The sequence below is a fragment of the Macaca nemestrina genome, chromosome 9 (assembly GCF_043159975.1).
Source record: "Macaca nemestrina isolate mMacNem1 chromosome 9, mMacNem.hap1, whole genome shotgun sequence".
In the NCBI taxonomy this organism is placed as follows: Eukaryota; Metazoa; Chordata; class Mammalia; order Primates; family Cercopithecidae; genus Macaca; species Macaca nemestrina.
The window spans coordinates 7,787,106-7,806,704 of NC_092133.1; the positions used below are offsets into that span (position 1 = coordinate 7,787,106).

The 19,599-nt window shown below is 39.9% G+C and overlaps 1 protein-coding gene and 1 pseudogene across 8 annotated transcripts in view; one reads left to right on the forward strand and one right to left on the reverse strand.

The window, feature by feature from the left end:
* LOC105470417 (fibronectin type III and ankyrin repeat domains 1) overlaps positions 1-19,599 on the reverse strand; it is a 119,399-nt gene that overhangs the window by 54,433 nt on the left and 45,367 nt on the right. Inside the window, exon 2 of one of the 8 annotated variants that reach the window (XM_071068941.1) lies at positions 8,949-9,068. The exons of the other annotated variants lie outside the window; for them this stretch is intronic. The gene's annotated coding sequence lies outside the window, so the exon portion shown is untranslated. The remainder of the gene's footprint in view (positions 1-8,948; positions 9,069-19,599) is intronic. 8 annotated transcript variants of the gene reach the window in all.
* On the forward strand, positions 4,186-4,393 carry LOC112424901 (guanine nucleotide-binding protein G(I)/G(S)/G(O) subunit gamma-10 pseudogene; annotated as a pseudogene).

A 19,599-nucleotide genomic window follows, 5' to 3' on the forward strand; every position in this document is an offset into this window, starting at 1 on the left:
GTATATGGGAAATGAACAACTAGGTAAATTAATGGCAGATGATGAAAGCTAGATTTCTGTTGGAGTAGGAGTTAACATATAAGCAAGGGAAGGAGGCTAGAATGATCCATGTGGTAATGAATTACAGTTGGAGATATCAGTTGGACTCACTTTTGGTTTAACTCACATAAACAAATATTTGCAGGTATATTTGTACAAACAGGTAAGTAGACACTGATACATTTCTCAGAACTCCTTTGAGAAATAGCTGATTCAAGACTGAGGGCAGGAAATTATACAAAATGAGTCTAGAGTATCTTATTGTGCCAAAATGTAAGTTCATTTTTTTTGTTTTTGTTTTAAAAAAGCCCATCCCACTATAGAAAAGGGATGCCAACAGGACACAGGAGAAACAAGAAACTGAAAAAACTTCCAATGACCAAAACTGGAACATTTGAATAACAAATTAAACAGCACTGGATTATAACTGAAAGTATAAAAATATTCCTCAGTCCATACTGATTTAAATGAGTGAATAAACAAACACAGGAGAAGAGGCAAAACTCCTATGCAAATAACTCATTAGATAATCTCCCCTCAAGGAGCTGCAGCATAACTCCTCAATCCTGAAGTGTGGTTGCATATAGAGACTTCCAAAAAGTACATGGAAAGGAAGGGGGAAAGCGTCACTTTGCAATGGAGAAACCTGACGAACACTACCTCAGCCAGATGATTAAACAATCAACAGTACGGTTGGGCGCCGTGGTTCATGCCTGTAATCCCAGCACTTTGGGAGGCCAAGGTGGTTGGATCACAAGGTCAGGAGTTAAAGACCAGCCTGGCCAATATGGTGAAACCCCATCTCTACTAAAAATACAAAAATCAGCCAGGCATGGTCACAGGCACATGTAGTCTCAGCTACCTGGGAGGCTGAGGCAGGAGAATTGTTTGAACCTGGGAGGTGGAAGTTGCAGTGAGCTGAGATTTTGCCACTGCATTCCAGCTTAGGTGACAGAGACTCCGTCTCTAAATAAATAAATAAATAAAAGCGGTTAAGTCACGTGGAGAGTATATATTCTTAATTTGAGGTAACGAAAATCACATTTTTACCTCTGTGATTTTCCTCCCAAAAAAAATCTATAAAATCCATCTATGAGAAAAAAAAAAAAAAAACAGAAAAATTCCAATTGAGAGACATTTGCAAAATACCTGAGCAGTACTTCTCAAAATTGTAAAGGTTATCAAAAACAAGAAGAGTCTGAGAAACTGACAGCCAAGTGGAACTTCAGGAGAAATGACAACTAAATATAATGTGGTATTCTGGATGGGATAAAAGAGGAAAGAGACATTGGGTAAAAACTAAGGAGATCTGAATAAAGTATGGACTTTGGTCAATAATAATGTATCAGCCTGGCATGGTGGCTCACACACCTGTAATCCCAGCACTTTGGGAGACCGAGGTGGGTGGATCATCTGAGGGAGTCAGGAGTTCGAGACCAGCCTGTCCAACATGGTGAAACCTCGTCTCCACTAAAAATACAAAAATTAGCCAGGCGTGGTGGTGGGCACCTGTAATCTCAGCTACTCAGGAGGTTGAGGCAGGAGAATCGCCTGAACCCAGGAGACAGAGATTGCAGTGAGCAGAGATCACGCCACTGCACTCCAGCCTGGGTGACAGAGCGGGACTCCATCTCAAAATAATAATAATAATGTATCAACATTGGTTCATCATTTGTAACAAATGTACCATATTCATATAAAATGTTAATAATGGGGTAAATGAGTGCAGGTTATGTGAGAACTCTAAGAAATAGATTTGTATTTTATAAATCTAAAATTATAAAACTAAACTTTTTTAAAAAATCACCAATATGCAAGGAAACAAAATATGACCAACAGGAAGAAAAAAATCAAGAGAAACTCAAATGACATCTATGATAGAATTAGTAAACAAATGTTATCCTGTAAGTATTGTCTTCAAGAAGATAAAAACATGAGCATAAGAAAATATTTTTAAAATACTTAGAACTGTTAGAAATAAAAAAATACAATACAAAATTGAAAAATAGAATTAACAGGTTATACTTGGCAGAAAACTATCAATAAATGAAAAGAAATAGCTATTTTAAAAATTGACAAAACAAAGGAGACAGAAAAAATGATTGAGAATAAATTAAGAGCACCAGTGACCTAAAGGACAGTATCAAGCAGTCCAACACATGTGTAATTGTAATCCAAGGGAGAGAAGAGAAACAAGAAACAAAATGATTTGAAATAATGGTCAATTTCCTAAATTTGATGAAAAGCATAAACCCACAAATCCAAGAACCTCAACAACCCCAAGCAGAATAAACGTAAGAAAACTACGCCAAGCAACATTCTAATCTAATTGCTAAGGTTCAGTGGAAAATCGTAGAAGCAGCCATGGTGGGTGCAAGGGGATCTACAGAAAAACAAAGACAGCAGACCTCTCTTCAGAAGCACGTAAGCTAATAGCAGAGTAGATATGCCTTTAAAGTATTCAGATTGTTTTTTGCTGTTGAGATGTGTGAGCTCTGTGTATATTCTGGATATTAATCCCATCAGATGAATAGCTTGCAAATGTATTCTTCCATTCTGTAGGTTGCCTTTTCACTCCGTTGTTTCCTTTGCTGTGCAGAAGCTTCTTCATTTGATGTAATCTCATTTGTTTATTTTTGCTTTTGTTGCCTGTGCTTTAAGAGACAAGCTTTTGCTCTGTCACCCAGGCTAGAGTGCAGTAGTTTGACAGTAGCTCACTGCAGCCTTGGATTGCTGGATTCAAGTTAACCACCTGCCTGAGCTTCCTGAGTAGCTAGGACTACAGGTACATATATCACATCTGGCTAACTTTTAATTTTTTGAAGAGACAGGGTCTCACTATGTTGCCTAGGCTGGTCTTAAACTCCTGGGCTCAACTGATTGTTGACTGCTTTTGAGGTCTTATTCATAAAATATTTTCCCAGACCAATGTCCTGAAGGGTTTCCCCTATGTTTTCTTGTAGTAGTTTTATGGTTTCAGATCTTACATTTAGGTCTTTGATCCATTTTATTTTCATATAGGGTGAGAGGTGAGGGTCTATTTTCACTCTTCTGCATATGGATATCTAGTTTTCCCAGCATCGTTTATTGAAGAGATTATCCTTTCCCCAATGAGTATTCTTGTTGCCTTTGTCAAAAATTTGTTGGTAGCCAGGCGTGGTGGTTCATGCCTATAATCCCAGCACTTTGGGAGGCTAAGGCAGGAGAACCATTTGAGTCCAGGGTTTCAAGACTAGCCTATGCAATACAGTGAGACTCTGTCTCCACAGAAAATTTTTAAAAGTTAGCTGGGTACAGTTGCACATACCTGTAGTCTCTGCTACTCAGGAGGCTGAAGTAGGATGATTTCTTAAGCCCAGGAGGTCAAGGCTACAGTAAGCTATGATCATGACATTGCACTCTAGCCTGGAGATGGGAGTGAGACACTGTCTCAAAAAATAAAAAATTTTTAAAAAGCAGTTGGCTGTAAATCAATAGGTTACTTTCTGGGTTCACGATTCTGTTCCATTAGTGTGTCTGTTTTTATAACAGTACCATGCTGTTCTGGTTACTATAGCTTCGTAGTATATTTTGCAGTCTGACAGTGTATACCCCCAGGTTTCTTTTTGCTCAGGACTGTTTTGGCTATTGGGGGCCTTTTGTGGTTCAATATAAATTTTAAGATTTTATTTCTATGAAGAATGTCATTGGTATTTTGATAAAGATTACATTGAGGCCAGGGCATGGTGGCTCACGCCTGTAATGCCAGCACTTTGGGAGGCCGAGGTGGGCAGGTCATGAGGTCAGGAGATCGAGACCATCCTGGCCTAACACAGTGAAACCCCGTCTCTTAAAAATACAAAAAAAATTAGCTGGGTGTGGTGGTGGGCACCTGTAGTTCTAGCTACTCAGGAGGCTGAAGCAGGAGAATGGCATGAACCCAGGAGGCAGAGCTTGCAGTGAGCTGAGATCGCGCCACAGCACTCCAGCCTGGGTGACAGAGCAAGACTCCTGCACGGGGCGCGGGGGGAAGGATTGCATTGAATCTGTAGATTGCTTTGGATAGTATGGTCCTTTCAACAATACTGGTAGTGCCCACACTCAGGGCCTGGCAGGGCTGACCTGCCTACCTTGGCTCAACGGCCCTTGGAGCACACTGCTGCTACCATGTCTTCCAGGGCCAGCGAGAGTGCCCTGCAGCACCTGGTGGAGCAGCTCAAGCTGCAGGTCGGAGTGGGAGAGGATCACGGTCTCTCAGGCAGCTGCAGAGCTGCAACAGTACTGCATGCAGAATGCCTGAAAGGATGCCCTGCTGGTCAGTGTTCCAGCAGGAAGTAACCCCCTCCCGGAGTCGAGATCCTGTGCTTTACCCTGAAGGCTCTAGGAAAGAAGTCTGCAGAGGAAAGCCTTCAAGCACAAAGTGATAAATCACTGCCTCCAAGCCTCAAGAGAGGCTTTTCACTGGTCAAGTGACAGTTATTTCAGACTTCCTATGGCCTGGTACTATAACCAAAATTCTACAGAAACTGGTGAGTTTCTGCTCAATTAAGGAAACTGGGAGAAGGAATCTAGCTCTAAAGAGTAAGTCTGGGTTTTTGTTTGTCTTACATATAAAGCACTTCACCAAAAAAACAAACCTTACCACCAGATATGCCAAAATGTACCTCTTTCATAAGTGAATTACTGATGTTTCTATACCTGGAATATCATGTATGTTTTATTTACTGGATGTTCACATTTAGTAAGGAAAAACTTTTATTTAAAAAATTGAATATTTGTTATTTGGTATAAAAATATTTGTCAGGAACAACAAATACTACAAAATTTGTTCTGCTCATGAATTTACAATTTCTAAACTAAGGTAAGAAAGTACAAACTGCTGGGGAAAAGAGTAGCCTTTACCAATTGACTGATGCCTTGATTTTTCCAAATGAGAAGGTTGTTTCATTTTTAAACACTTAACATGGGAGCTGTTCCTTAGCAAACTTATCTGGAAAGATTAATGTTATGTGAGGCATTTGGTTGCCCCATCGTATATATAGATGAAGCAGATTCGGTTTTTGTAGTTGTGGTTGTACCTAAATACATTACTTTTTTTTTTTTTTTTTTTTTTTTTGAGACGGAGTCTCGCTCTGTCACCCAGGCTGGAGTGCAGTGGCATGATCTCAGTTCATTGTAACCTCAGCCTCTCTGGTTCAAACAATTCCCCTGCCTCAGCCTCCCAAGTAACTGTCATATGTGATTACAGGTGCATGCCACAACGCCCAGCTCATTTGTGTGTGTGTGTGTGTGTGTGTGTGTGGATTTTTAGTAGAGGTAGGGTTTTACTATGTTGGCCCAGCCTGGTCTTGAACTCCTGACCTCAAGCAATCCACACACCTTGGCCTCCCCAAAGTGCTGGGGTTACAGGCATGAGCCACCATACTCGGCCTATTTCATATCTTAAGAAATGTTTAAATATGACTCGAAGAACACTGTAAACAGTTAAAAACAAAGTAATGTAAAATACTACAACCTAAAATAATTCTTAATGTCACAAGTGTTTTATTTATTTTGATGCTATGCCTTTGATTTGATTTGGGACACTTTTAGAAGGCAACTTTGTGTTTGCAATAATCTTTGAAGAGTTTGGAAATAAAATTTCTGCTTAATTAAAAAAAAATTAATTCTTCTGATCCATGATCATGGGATGTCTTTCCATTTGTTTGTATTCTCAAACTATCCAGTTTAAATATAGGCCAATAATCTACATAGACACTTGTCAAAAGACGACAAACAAATGGCCAAGAAAAACATTTTTTAAATGCTCAACATTACTAATTATAAGGGAAATGGAACTCAAAATCACAGTGAGGTATCATCTCACTGTAGGATAGCTATTATCAAAAGACTAACAAATGCTAGTGAGGATGTAGAGAAAAGGGAACTCTTAAATACTCTTGGTGGGAATGTAAAGTAGTACAGCCACTATGGAAAACAGTATGGATGTTCCTCAAAAAACTATAAACAGGCTGGGCATGGTGGCTCATGCCTGTAATCCCAGCACCTTGGGAGGCCAAGGCTGGCTGATCACTTGAGGCCAGGAGTTCGAGACCCAGCCTGGCCAACATGGTGGAACCCCCTAAGACATGCCTGCTTCCTCTTTCACCATAATTGTAAGTTTCCTGAGGCCTCTTCAGCCATGCAGAACTGTGAGTCAATTCAGCGTCTTTTTAAATTACCCAGTCTTGGGCAGTTTTTTATAGCAATGTGAAAACAGACTAATACAGAAGCTAAAAAAAAAAAAAATTGTTGATCACACAGAAGTAAAAAGGAGAACAGAGGATACTAGAGGCTGGGAAGGGTAAAGGAAGCAGAGAGATAGGAAGAGGTTCATTAAAGGATATAAAATTACAGCTAGATAGGAGGAATTAGTTCTAGAGTTCTACAGTACTGTAGAATGATTATAGTTAACAGTAATACATAGTTTCAAATAGCTACAAAGAGGATATTTAATGTTCACCCTCCCAAACTAAAGAATGTTCAAGATGATACGCTAATTACCCTGATCTGATCACTATACATTTTATGCACCAAAACATCACTCTATACCCCATAAACATGCACCAAAAAAGTCAATTACAAATTTAAAAGAAACCAATTTTTAAAAAAATTTTTTAAGCACTCAAAAGGAAAGTGTGTCAAACGAGAACTCTTTACCTAGTGACATTATCTTTAAAAAAAGAAGGCAAGGCCGGGAATGGTGGCTCATGCCTATAATCCCAGCACTTTGGGAGGCTGAGGTGGGCGGATCACCTGAGGTCATGAGTTCAAGACCAGCCTGGACAACATGGTGAAATCCCATCTCTACTAAAAGTACAAAAATTAGCCGGGTGTGGTGGCGGGTGCCTGTAGTCCCAGCTTCTTGGGAGGCTGAGGCAGGAGAATTGCTTGAATCTGGGAGGCGGAGGTTGCAATGAGTGGAGATCACGCCAGTGCACTCCAGCCTGGGCAACAGAGTGAGACTCCGTCACAAAAAAATAAATAAAAATAAAGGCAAAATAAAAGGTTAACATAAACCAAGCTGAGAGAGCTCATCGCTAATACACCTGAACCATACAAAATGTTAAAGGAAGTTCCTCAGGCAGAAGACAAGCCATACAAGATACAAATCTGGATCTACACAAAGTAACAAAGAACCCTAATAAAGGCAAGTATGTGGGTAAATATAAAATATGTTGTCTGCCTAAAACAAAAATAACAACAATGTTTTGTGAGGTTAATAGGGTATGCAAAAGCAACATAGAGGATAACAACAGCACCAAGTCTGGGGCCTGGAAGAATACTGTCATAAGGTTCTTGTGCATAAGGTCAAGCAGCAGGGTATTGCTTGAAGGAGATTGTGATAAGTTAAAGACATCAACAGTAAGCCAGGCGCGGTGGCTCACGCCTGTAATCCCAGCACTTTGGGAGGCCAAGGCAGGCAGATCACAAGGTCAGGAGATCGTGACCATTCTGGCTAACACAGTGAAACCCCATCTCTACTAAAAATACAAAAAATTAGCTGGGCATGGTGGCATGCACCTGTAGTCCTAGCTACTCAGGAGGCTGAGGCAGGAGAATCACTTGAACTCGGGAGGGTGAGGTTGCAGTGAGCCGAGATCACGCCACTGCACTCCTGCCTGGACGACAGAGCAAGACTGTCACTGTACATTAGAAGCCTATTCGACTCTGGACTCACCCTTATTACACAAATCTATAATGAGCTTATGTTTTTCCTTGTTATTAAAACCATCTTCCTTCTGGTTTGTCAGATATTCTGCTAAATGGCCTGAGCAAGTCCCTTCATGGTCACCATAATTGCTAAATAAACACACTCACAGGTTACCACACAATTATCTAACTCTTATGACCACTAAACTATAATTTTAAATTTATTTTAAACTGCCTAACTTTAAAATTAGTTTCTACTATTAAAAGCATATACAATAAATATATTACATTTCATGTACCTGTGCTATATTTTCTGTAAAACCAAAGAATCTTTGGTGAAAAGTTAAAAATTCCAACTTGATCTGAAGTGGGAAAGCAATAAAGATAAAAATTATTCATGGTCATACATAATAAATCTGCCCGCTCCTTCCCATTTTCTATATCAATATAACTTGCATTATATTTGGAGGCTTAATATTAGAGCTTGGAGGCAAGGGATATCTCCAATAAATCATATTTTCTGTACAATCTAAGACAGCCTTTGATTTTTTGCTTTTCCAAAGTGAAGTGCTCAATAAACATCACTTTGAATCTCCTTTCAAATATATTCAATCCTCATTCTGGCTGTTTCCTCCCTTTACCACCCCCCACCCAAAAAAAAAAGTATCATCAAAGTACTGGTTTAAGCTTCAAGAGTAGATAGGGTGTAAATCACCTGCATTCTTGCTAGGTAGAATGCCTTTTAGCCAAACTGTGATATAGCAAAATTCTTTACCTCGATCCCCATCTTCCTCCTGATTCTAACTTTAAAATGGGAGTAAGTGGGAATGTGGGCTTAAATGCCCCCCACCTCCCATCACATCCAGGATATATTAGTCATAGTTCCTTTGACTAGAAGTGTTTCAAAACGTTAAGTTCTTTTCATTTTCCTTGAACACGATATATTCTCCCCAACCCCGCTTCCTTCCACTGCCTTAGAACATAGATTCTTTTGTACTTGGAAGGAACTTGATTTGTTTTGGAGCCAATCACTTGAGATGAAGCACATAACTGACATCTTATTAAAACTTCATTTAAAAATAAGATGGGGCCAGGCACAGTGGCTAACACCTATAATGCCAGCACTTTGGGAAGGCAAGGCATGAGAATTGCTTGAGCCTTGGAGTTTGAGACCAGACCGAGAAACGTGGTGAAAATCCGCTTCTACAAAAATTAGCTGGGTGTGTGGTGGTGCACACCTGTAGTCCCAGCTTCTTGGGAGGTTGAGGTGGGAGGATCTCGAGCCTTGGAGGTCGAGGCTGCAGGGAGTCATGATCGCACCACTGCACTCCAGCCCGGGTGACACAGCAAGACACTGTCTGAAAAGATCACAATAATAAGATGCATCAAATTTGATGTTGCAACTATGCAGCCATAAAAAGGAATGAGATCATATCCTTTTGCAGGGACACAGATGGAGCTGGAAGCCATTATCCTCAGCAAACTAATGCAGGAACAGAAAACCAAACACCACATGCTCTCATTTATAAGTGGGAGCTGAATGATGAGAACACATGGTCACATGTGGGGGACCCACACACTGGGGTCTGCTGGGGAGGTGGGTAGGAAGGGAGAGCATCAGGAAGAATAGCTAACGGATACTAGGCTTAATTCTAGGTGATGGGTTAATCTGTATGGCAAACCACTATGACACCTACGTAGCATACCTACATCCTGCACATGTACCCCTGAACTTAAAAGTTGAAGACTAAAAAAAAAACTTTGAGCATTACCAGTGTTTCACAGAAATTCTTGGTGGAGCAAAGCAATCAACATAAAAAGGTGAAGTGATTTCTGCTAATGTTATGATTGTAGGCAGTTTTTCTTTTAAAACTGCCTTTTAGTTAAGTAAATGCTCCTTTAATTCATTTTCCTTTTTTTTTTTTTTTTTTTTTTTTGAGACAGAGTCTCACTCTGTTGCCCAGGCTGGATCGCAGTGCCACAATCTTGGCTCACTGCAATCTCTGCCTCCTGGGCTCAAGGGATTCTCCCACTTCAGCCTCCCAAGTAGCTGAGACTACAGGCATGCACCACTGGGTCTGGCTAATTTTTATATTTTTAGTAGAGGCAGGGTTTCTCCATGTTGGCCAGGCTGGTCTTAAACTCCTGACCTCAAGTGATCTGCCCACCTCGGCCTCCCAAAGTGCTGGGATTACAAGTGTGAGCCACTGCGCCTGACCCCTCTATTTTGTTTTTAATTAAAAATCAATTTTGCCCAGTACAGGAAAAAATCCATTAACTATTGAAATTTTTCAGAGATTTCAAGCAGGTCTTCATATTTATTTCATTTAAAAATTACTGATCCTTTAAGAATAATGTTTTAATTTTCACTACAAGAACAAAACCATCATGGCAATGCTAATATTTAACTGAGCACGCTGATGATGGGTCAGATACCGTGCCAAGTGTTTGGGATCTACAACCTGTTAGATACAAAAGAAGTTCCCATTCAAAGGTTTAACATCCTTGCTCTTTGTTCCCTACTTCCAAGGCCAAACTAACTTCCTTATCCTTTATGCCTCCCTGTCTTGGTTTCAGTAAACAACTTTCCCGCTGGTCCTTATCTACAGAGCCCACATCTGCTACCCACTCTGTAAATGACCCCTCCCGTCGCAATGGCTCTTCCCACCGAAACTGCCCCTTCCGCCAGTGTAACCACATTCCTACACCATTCAAGTTAGGCAACTGGGTTCAGCTTAGACTGTACAGTCTGACTCCACAGTGGAGATAGGACACAGTAGCTGGGACAAACTGCCATTAGGGATAAAAACCCCTTCCCTCCTTTGTTTGGTGTGCTCTCATGGTGACCAAACTTGAGAGCAGCACCCTTCTGCAGAAGTAAATTTTGCCTTGCTGAGAAATCCTTTGTTTAAGTGCTCATTTTCTTTGTGACTGTGAGCTTTACTTCCTACAGATCTCATCCAAGACTCACAGCAGCCCACGGGGAAGGCAGAGAATCATGGCCCATGTTACGGACACAGACGCAAAGACCTCCCAGAAGCAGCAGGGTGCCCAGCTAGGAGGGGCAGGTCCAGGACATGAACCCAAGTCTGTCTGACTTCAGAGTCTGAACCACAAAGCTATGCTGAATTCGGAGTTGTAGCTCTCCAAGAAATGAAAAAAATACAACTTAGCAACCAAGAGGCATTCTGGTCCTCTGGCATTCTGGGACCTGGAGCTCAGAGGAAACCTCAGGGCTTTCATAAGCTGCTCACTTTGCAGGGCCCAGAATCCAGGTTGTTACCATAAAAATGTGGGGTTTTTCCCCTGCATAGGAACTCATTCTCCAAAGAAGTTCACCTATAGGATCCTAGTGCCTAAGACATAAAAACAGAGCTGATCTGGTGAGAAGGTGAGGTCTGAAGCATCACCCACACCACCTCCCTGGATCAGTCACCCTAAGGTGACTCCATTCTACTTAGGAGGGTTAGAGAGCAAAGTCTGAAAATCCCTAGACAGTCATTCAGACTAAACTAGTACCATGCGTCTGGGGGGGCCTCTTGAAGATTCCAACTTCAGCCACAGAGCCCGATGCAAACCACCAAGCTGCACAAACAGAGGGGCCTTCACAAGCCGTCTCCCAAGACAAGTGAGCCTTGGCAGGGGGACCAAGTGGTTCTCGAAGCAGGGTTCCTGGCTTATCACTGGGAACTTGCTAGAAATGGAAATTATCAGTTCTGACACCAGTCCTACTGACCCAAACTCGGAGGCTGGGGCCAAGCATTTCTCATGTTAACAGACTTTCAGGTCATTCCAATGTGCACTCAAGTCTAAAAAACCACTACAAAGAAATAGAGGCTGACCAGTGCCCTGAAGTCAGCAGCTGTGAGGAAGAGAACACAGCATTTTCTACACCGAGCTTTCTCTCTGTGGAGATAAAGCTGCCCATTAACTCCCCGAGAGCTGCCACCCCAGCCTTTAATGAGTCCACCGTATCAGGCATGTAAGAAGTGTGTGAGAGTGTGTGTGTGTGTGTGTGTGTGTGTGTGTGTGTGTGTTTCCTGCTGGGCACCATAGCAGCAAAGGTCTTAAGGGAGATAGAGGGAGATAAACAACTCACAGAAAAACAAGGTACCAATCTGCAGGAGAGATGCAAGCAGAGGTATACAAACCAGGAGGGTGGTCCACTCTGTCTCAGACATCGAGGAACATTTTCATCAAGATGACACCTGAGCTGCTGGAAAATGCAAATAGGAATTTTCCAGGGACAGAGGAGTGCTTTGGTGTCCAGATCCCCCCAATCCCAGCACCTGATACACACACGGATGATCCTGGTTTGGGCCAGAGCTCAGGAAAGAACATCTTCTCTGAACTTTTTTTTAAAACAGCTTTATTGAGATGAAATCCACACACTATAAATTCACTGACTTAAATCATACAGTTCAGTGGTTTTCAGGGCAAGAAACTGGCAGGATTGGCATCTAAACCCTGACCTGACATTCTGGGCAAACACCCAAACAGCCAAGTTTTACAGTTTGAAGCAGAGAATTTGGTTCTTGCTGATACCTAGTTAAAATAAGTTTTCACCTGTCAAGAAAGATACTCAAAAAATAATGTACATAATTATAAACACACCATGCTTTTTTTTTTTAAAGCAAATCACATGAAATAAAATTCCTGGGTTTGTAGGACACAAACACCAAATATTCCTACAAAGAGTAAGTATAATTGGGGATGAGGCTGCCTGATTTATGCGCGCCTCAACTTATCTGACACATCTTGTCACCACAAAGTCTGACAGTTCCAGATAAAGCAGCATGCAAAATTGCCACCAATATAGCAAAATGGCCTGAAGAAGCAAATGTTCCAATGAAAAACTCCCACATGCATCCCATCAATAATTCAATATTTATAGTATGAGAATCTGGTTACACAATTATAGGGCTCAACTGAACACAGTGGATTTTTAAATGCATTTGAATTATTTTTGTGGATGTCTCAATTTCAGATGAATTATTTTTTTCTACAATTATTGATCATTCCAAAATTTAAACTCAATGGAAAGTATCTTAGTGGAAGCCAAAAAAGGAAATTGAAAGAATGAAGATAGGCAGGAGCCTCGAAATGTCAAGAACTCTCCTATAAAACAATGGAGACTAAAAACTCTAATGGTTGAAATGGTACGCAGAACTGTTTCATTAAGAATCATAATCGCCAAGAAAATGTTGGTAATAACAGAAGAGAAATAAGACTGAGAATCAGAATACTCCCAGCAGAAAACAAAACCTTCCAAACAGAAAACAATTTCTACAGTCAGCACAGCCTCATTTTAATGAACGTGTTGACTTCCCATAAGTACCTTGAACTTTCATCCCTGCATGTCACAATGAGCAATTCACAGCAACACTGTGAGGTTGCAAATTTTTCTGCCTCCAAAATCATGATTCCTATTTACAGAGAATCAAGCAGAACATAAAGGATTTGTTTAAATGTTTCCTAAACAGGTATTATAAAAATATGAGCAAATAGTTATAAGATCTTGGGCAGTCTATTCTAAAAAATATATAATTGGTTATTAAATTTTTTTAACAAGACACACGTGACTTACACCAGGCAAACCGTCAGACTAGATTAAATGTACTGAGCTCTTAATCAGAAGACACACACAACACAATAAGTCTACATTTCCTTGGATTACACATAAATGAATTATAATGCATTTTAACATCGTCCTGCAGGACAAAGAAGGAACATACAGTATGATGCTGAAGTATTAAGAATAGTGGAAGGTATTGAATTGTTAAGTGAAAAAGGTTTATTCATCAGAGATCACAATGAAAAGGTTGTGCTCTTCAAGTAACAAAAACTTCTAGGAATCATCCAATTAATTTCTAGATTTGATCAATTTTTATGTAAGTGTCTGGAAAACTGTAAAGGTAGAAGGACAAATATGACATTTATTTATCCAAAATAGCTCATGGAGAATCAAAAAAGGGAAAATATGTACAAAATAAGGGAAAATAAAGTGGGAACTCAAATAAGTAAATAAACCAAACACCAAATAATATCGCTACAAATTCTCCAGTAGCAAATTGTTTTGTGTATGCCATTATCATGTGCTACTCTATAAAAATAGAAAAATCATTTTTTATACAGCAAAGCAACTTTTAACTGTCAAAATTCATCTGAAATTAAAGTATACACAAGAATAATTCAAACGCAGTTTTGTCTTTTCAACAGAATGAAATAAGTTCTGAGCAACTTTATGTTGCATTTGCAATCAGTCATGTAAAAATGTGACTTTCAGAAGACATGAAGGTTCCAGAACTCTTTAAAAACATTAGTAAGTACTTAAAAGACATTCTGGACAACAGTTCAGTTTATCACTTAGTTATCCCTAGGAAGGCTTCCTTCCCAGTCCCTGAAGTTGCTGACTACTTCAGATTTTGCAAGTTACACATTCTTCTTGAATTTATCCTTTACATGTAGTATTTTCATCACCCATGCCAACTTAGTATTCAGGAGTCAAAGGATAGTGAGATGGTTTGCCCATTAAAAAGCACTGAGATCTTGTAGCACAAAGTACACAACATCTTAAAGACTCTAAAATATATTTTTTGACTCAGAAGGAAAACCTGAGCATGGATAGAAAGAATTCATTCAAAATTTAATAAAGTTTGCACAAACGGTCACATATTGTATAATTCTATGTATATGAAATGTCCAGAAGAGGTAAATCAGACAAAGTAGATTAGTGGTTGCAAAGTGCTGGAAGAAGAGGAAAAGGGAGAATGGCTTCTACTGGTTATGAGATTTATCCTGGGGGTGATGAAAATGTTGTGAAGATACATAATGGTGATTATTGTACAACTTTGTGAACATAATAAAAAGCCACCGAATCACACATATTTTTAAAGGGTGAGTTTTGTGGTATGTTAATTATATGTCAATATTTTAAGTTAACAAAGTTCGAATATGCCATTTTAACTGTAATTTAGAAAAACAATTTTAGGCTAGTTTAGAAAAAAAATGGAAACTGATTCCTGATTTAGACATACGAAGGGTTTAATAGAAAATACAGAAAATTACTGGACTATGAAACAAGGGCGATTAAAGATGAACAATGAAATTAATAGAAATTATTCTGACATCAAGCAGCAAATTATAGTCTGGGCACAGTGGCTCATGCCTGTAATCCCATCACTTTGGGAGGCTGCGGTGAGATCACGAGGTCAGGAGTTGGAGACCAGCCTGGCCAACATGGTGAAACCCTGTCTCTATTAAAAATACAAAAATTAGCCTGGTGTGGTGGTGCACGCATGTAATCCCAGCTACTCAGGAGGCTGAGGCAGGTGAATTGCTGGAACCCAGGAGGCAGAGGTTGCAGTGAGCTGAGATCATGCCATTGCACTCTAGCCTGGGTGACAGAACACCACCTCAGAAAAAAAAAAAAAAAAGCAAATTATAAAAAAAATTTGGATCTAATGAAAAGCAGTAATTAAATGAAAGACACAAACTTCAAATAGAAGGAGCAAATAAGCTCTTAGATTATTTGATAATTCAGTTAATGAAAGGAAGTGAAAAATGTAACAAGTGTATCAGTCAATTAATAGTTTTTCTGAATTTAAGTTGGTAATGTTTTATATTTGTCAGCTTTTAAGTATTTGTAATTTTCTTGTCTTTAATGTTAGCTTTTCTACCTAATTTTGTTTTCTTAATTTTGTCTTCTTTTCCTTAAAAAATGTCCCCCTCCTCAAATTGTTTAAGATTTGGTGACAGTTCTCAGCTTGTCCAGATTGGGGGAAAAAATCTAAAATTTTAATAAAATGTTAAGCCTATGAAGTCAGGGAGAATTGACATCTTTATAAGAATAAATTTTTGTTTAATTTTAATTTCTGGGATATACGTGCAGGACATGCAGGTTTGTTACCTAGGTAAACATGTGCCGTGTGGTTTGCTGTACCTACCAACCCATCGAGAATAAATTTTTCTAGGAACAAATTGTGACTTTTTGTTCAAGTTTCTTCTGTGGCTCTCAGCAGACTCTCGATGGCTTCACAATGCTCTTGTACACTGCCCATGAAATTTACTCCTAGCACTTTATCTAGGAAGTTCCCTTCCTATATTAACTCTGATTACTCTTTATATACAGAGGCTATTTCTTATTTTCCTTCATCATTATCATGACATTTCACATCAGAAGGGTGTGTGAACTCCATACCTAATAAAATGTAAAAGGCACATGCTGGGAACCAGCCCCCATCTGAAGGCCAGAACACTACTAATACCAGTGGCTCCACTTGTGTGCTGGCCCCATCCTATTACCCTGAATAACCCCCAAAGATACCACCACCAGTTTTGCGTACATTATCCCTATGATTTATAAAAGTGACATTGTACATATGAATCCTTCTGCATTGTTTGGTTTTGCTGCTACAATGCTAATGCCATTATAACAATGGTATAAAATGGTATGATTTTCTGAGACTTGTTTTATTAAATGTCATGTTACTGGGATATATCAAGTTGTGAGTAGCTGTGGTTCACACTTTTCCATTGTTGTGTTATATTTCATCATGTGAATATACCATAATGTATAGTTCAAGTCAGGTTCCTCACAATGGGCATGTGGTCATTTCTAGGTTTTTGCTACTGTAAACAGTGCAGCTATAAACATTCTTGGTTTCTTGGTATCCACACACAAGTTTCTTTGGGGCCTAGACCTAGCAGTGAAATCTATTGGTCAATAGCTACATAAATATTCAAACTTATGTGATAATGCCAAATTGTTTCTCAAAGTGATTATACTAATTTCCACTTTCCCCAGAAGTATGAGTTTCCACTGACCCATAATCCATTATTAGACTTAATTATTGTCAGTCCTGTAGATGCAAAATCGTATCTTATGATGGTCTCATTTTTATTTCCGTTTTCCAGACAGCTTTAATGCCTTCCCATGATTGTATTTGCCAAATTGCTTCCTCTGCAAAATGTCCATTGTCCATACATTGCCTATTTTTCCATTGGATTTATTGTAATTGACTTGTAGAATTTATGTAGTCTGAAATCTAATCCTGTCAGTTATGTTGCAAATATGGAATTTCTGCAGGATTGTGTCTTATTATTTCACTTTCTTTACCATTTACCTTTGTGAAAATGTTATTTCCCATCCCAAGTTTAGAAATGTGTTAGGGAAAAGAGAGATCAGATTGTTATTGTGTCTATGTAGAAAAGGAAGACATAAGAAACTCCATTTTGATCTGTACCCTGAACCATTGTTTTGCCTTGAGATGCTGTTAATCTGTAACTTTAGCCCCAATCTTGTGCTCACAGAAACATGTGTGGTATGGAATCAAGGTTTAAGGGATCTAGAGCTGCGCAGGATGTGCCTTGTTAACAATATGTTTACAGGCAGTGTGCTTGGTAAAAGTCATCATCATTCTCCATTCTTGATTAACCAGGGGCACAGTGCACTGCAGAAAGTCACAGGGACCTCTGCCCAAGAAAACCTGGGTACTGTCCAAGGTTTCTCCCCACTGAGACAGCTTGAGATATGGCCTCTTGGGAAGGGAAAGACCTGACTATCCCCCAGCCCAACACCTGTAAAGGGTCTGTGCTGAGGAGGGTTAGTAAAAGAGGAAGGCCTCTTGCGGTTGAGATAAGAGGAAGGCCTGTCTCCTGCATGCCCCTGGGAATAGAATGTCTCAGTATAAAACCCAATCGTACATTTGTTCTATTCTGAGATAGGAAAAAACCGTCGTGTGGCTGGAGGCAAGATATGCTGGCGGCAATGCTGCTCTGTTACTCTTTACTACACTGAGATGTTTGGGTGAATAAAAGCACAAATCTGCCCTAAGTGCACATTCAGGCATAGTACCCTCCCCTTGAACTTATTTGTGACACAGAGTTCCTTTGCTCACATGTTTTCTTGCTGACCTTCTCCCTACTATCACCCTGTTCTCCTGCCACATTCCCCTTGCTGAGATAGTGAAAATAGTAATCAATAAATACTGAGGAAACTCAGAGACCAGCACTGGTGCAGGTCCTCCGTATGCTGAACACCGGTCTCCTGGGCCCACTGTTCTTTCTCTATACTTTGTCTCTCTCTTATTTTCTCAGTCTCTTGTGCCACCTCATGAGAAATACCCACAGGTGTGGAGGGGCAGGTCACCCCTTCACCTGGCGCCCAACGTGGGCCATAATGACGATTAGGAGAGATGTGTGTATACAGTCGTCACTGTACAATGCAGGTAAAGGAAAATTAAACCACAAAAAATAGAAACAAGAAAAGACACATTAAAATCATTAAAAGACTTTCAAAAATTGCTAGGAAATATTAATTGGATTTGACCAACTCTAGGCATCCCTACTTATGCCATATCAAATTTCTTCTCTATTTTGAGAGGGGATCCATAATGACAGGCCATGACGACAATGGTGGTTTTGTCAAAAAGAAAAGGGGGATATGTAGGAAAAAGATCGGACTGTTACTGTGTCTGTGTAGAAAAGGAAGACATAAGAAACTCCATTTTGATCTGTACCCCGAACAATTGTTTTGCCTTGAGATGCTGTTAATCTGTAACTTTAGCCGCAACCTTGTGCTCAAAGAAACACGTGTGGTATAGAATCAAGGTTTAAGGGATCTAGGGCTGTGCAGGATGTGCCTTGTTAACAATATGTTTACAGGCAGTATGCTTGGTAAAAGTCATTGCCATTCTCCATTATAGATTAACCAGGGGCACAATGCACTGCAGAAAGCCACAGGGACCTCTGCCCAAGAAAGCCTGGGTACTGTCCAAGGTTCCTCCCCACTGAGACAGCCTGAGATATGGCCTCTTGGGAAAGACCTGACCATTCCCCAGCCCGACATCTGTAAAGGGTCTGTGCTGAAGAGGATTAGTAAAAGAGGAAGGCCTCTTGCGGATGAGATAAGAGGAAGGCTTCTGTCTCCTACATGCCCCTGGGAATAGAATATCTCGGTATAAAACCTGATCGTACATTCGCTCTGAGATAGGAGAAAACCGCCCTATGGGTGGAGGTAAGATATGCTGACAGAAATGCTGCTGTTACTTTTTACTACACTGAGATGTTTGGGTGAATAAAAGCACAAATCTGTCCTAAGTGCACATTCAGGCATAGTACCTTCCCTTGAATTTATTTGTGACACAGAGTTCCTTTGCTCACATGTTTTCTTGCTGACCTTCTCCCCACTATCACCCTGTTCTCCTGCCACATTCCCCTTGCTGAGAGAGCAAAAATAGTAACCAATAAATACTGAGGAAATTCAGAGACCGGTGCCGGTACAGGTCCTCTGTACACTGAGCGCCGGTCTCCTGGGCCCACTGATCTTTCTCTATACTTTGTATCTTATTTCTTTTCTCAGTCTTTCGTCTCACCTGATGAGAAATACCCGCAGGTGTGGAGGGGCAGGCCACCCCTTCACTGACACATCCTTCCAAAAAGTTTTAAATTTTGCCTTTCACATTTAAATGGATTAAGATTAAGAGGTGGAGGTTGCAGTGAGCCGAGATCGTGACACTTCACCCCAGCCTGGGCAACAGAGAAGACTCTGTCTCAAAAAAAAAAATAAATAAATAATGACAGTAGAAATTATTTTCTTGACCCTGTCTTTAATGAGAATGCTTCTAGGTATTGCTCCCTTAAAGCATGATGCTAGCATTTAGAATATATATAATTTTATTATGTAAGGCAATCATCTGTATTTTCCTACTTTAAAAGTATTTTTAAACTAGAAAGGATTTAAATTTATCAATGCCTTTTCATCATTCTTTTGATTTATTAATACCATGAGTTATATTAACAGGTTTCCTATTACGGAACCACAGATGACAAAATGGTAAATTAGTATCCTTAAAGAGATATGGGGATTAGTCACTGCACAAAAATGTT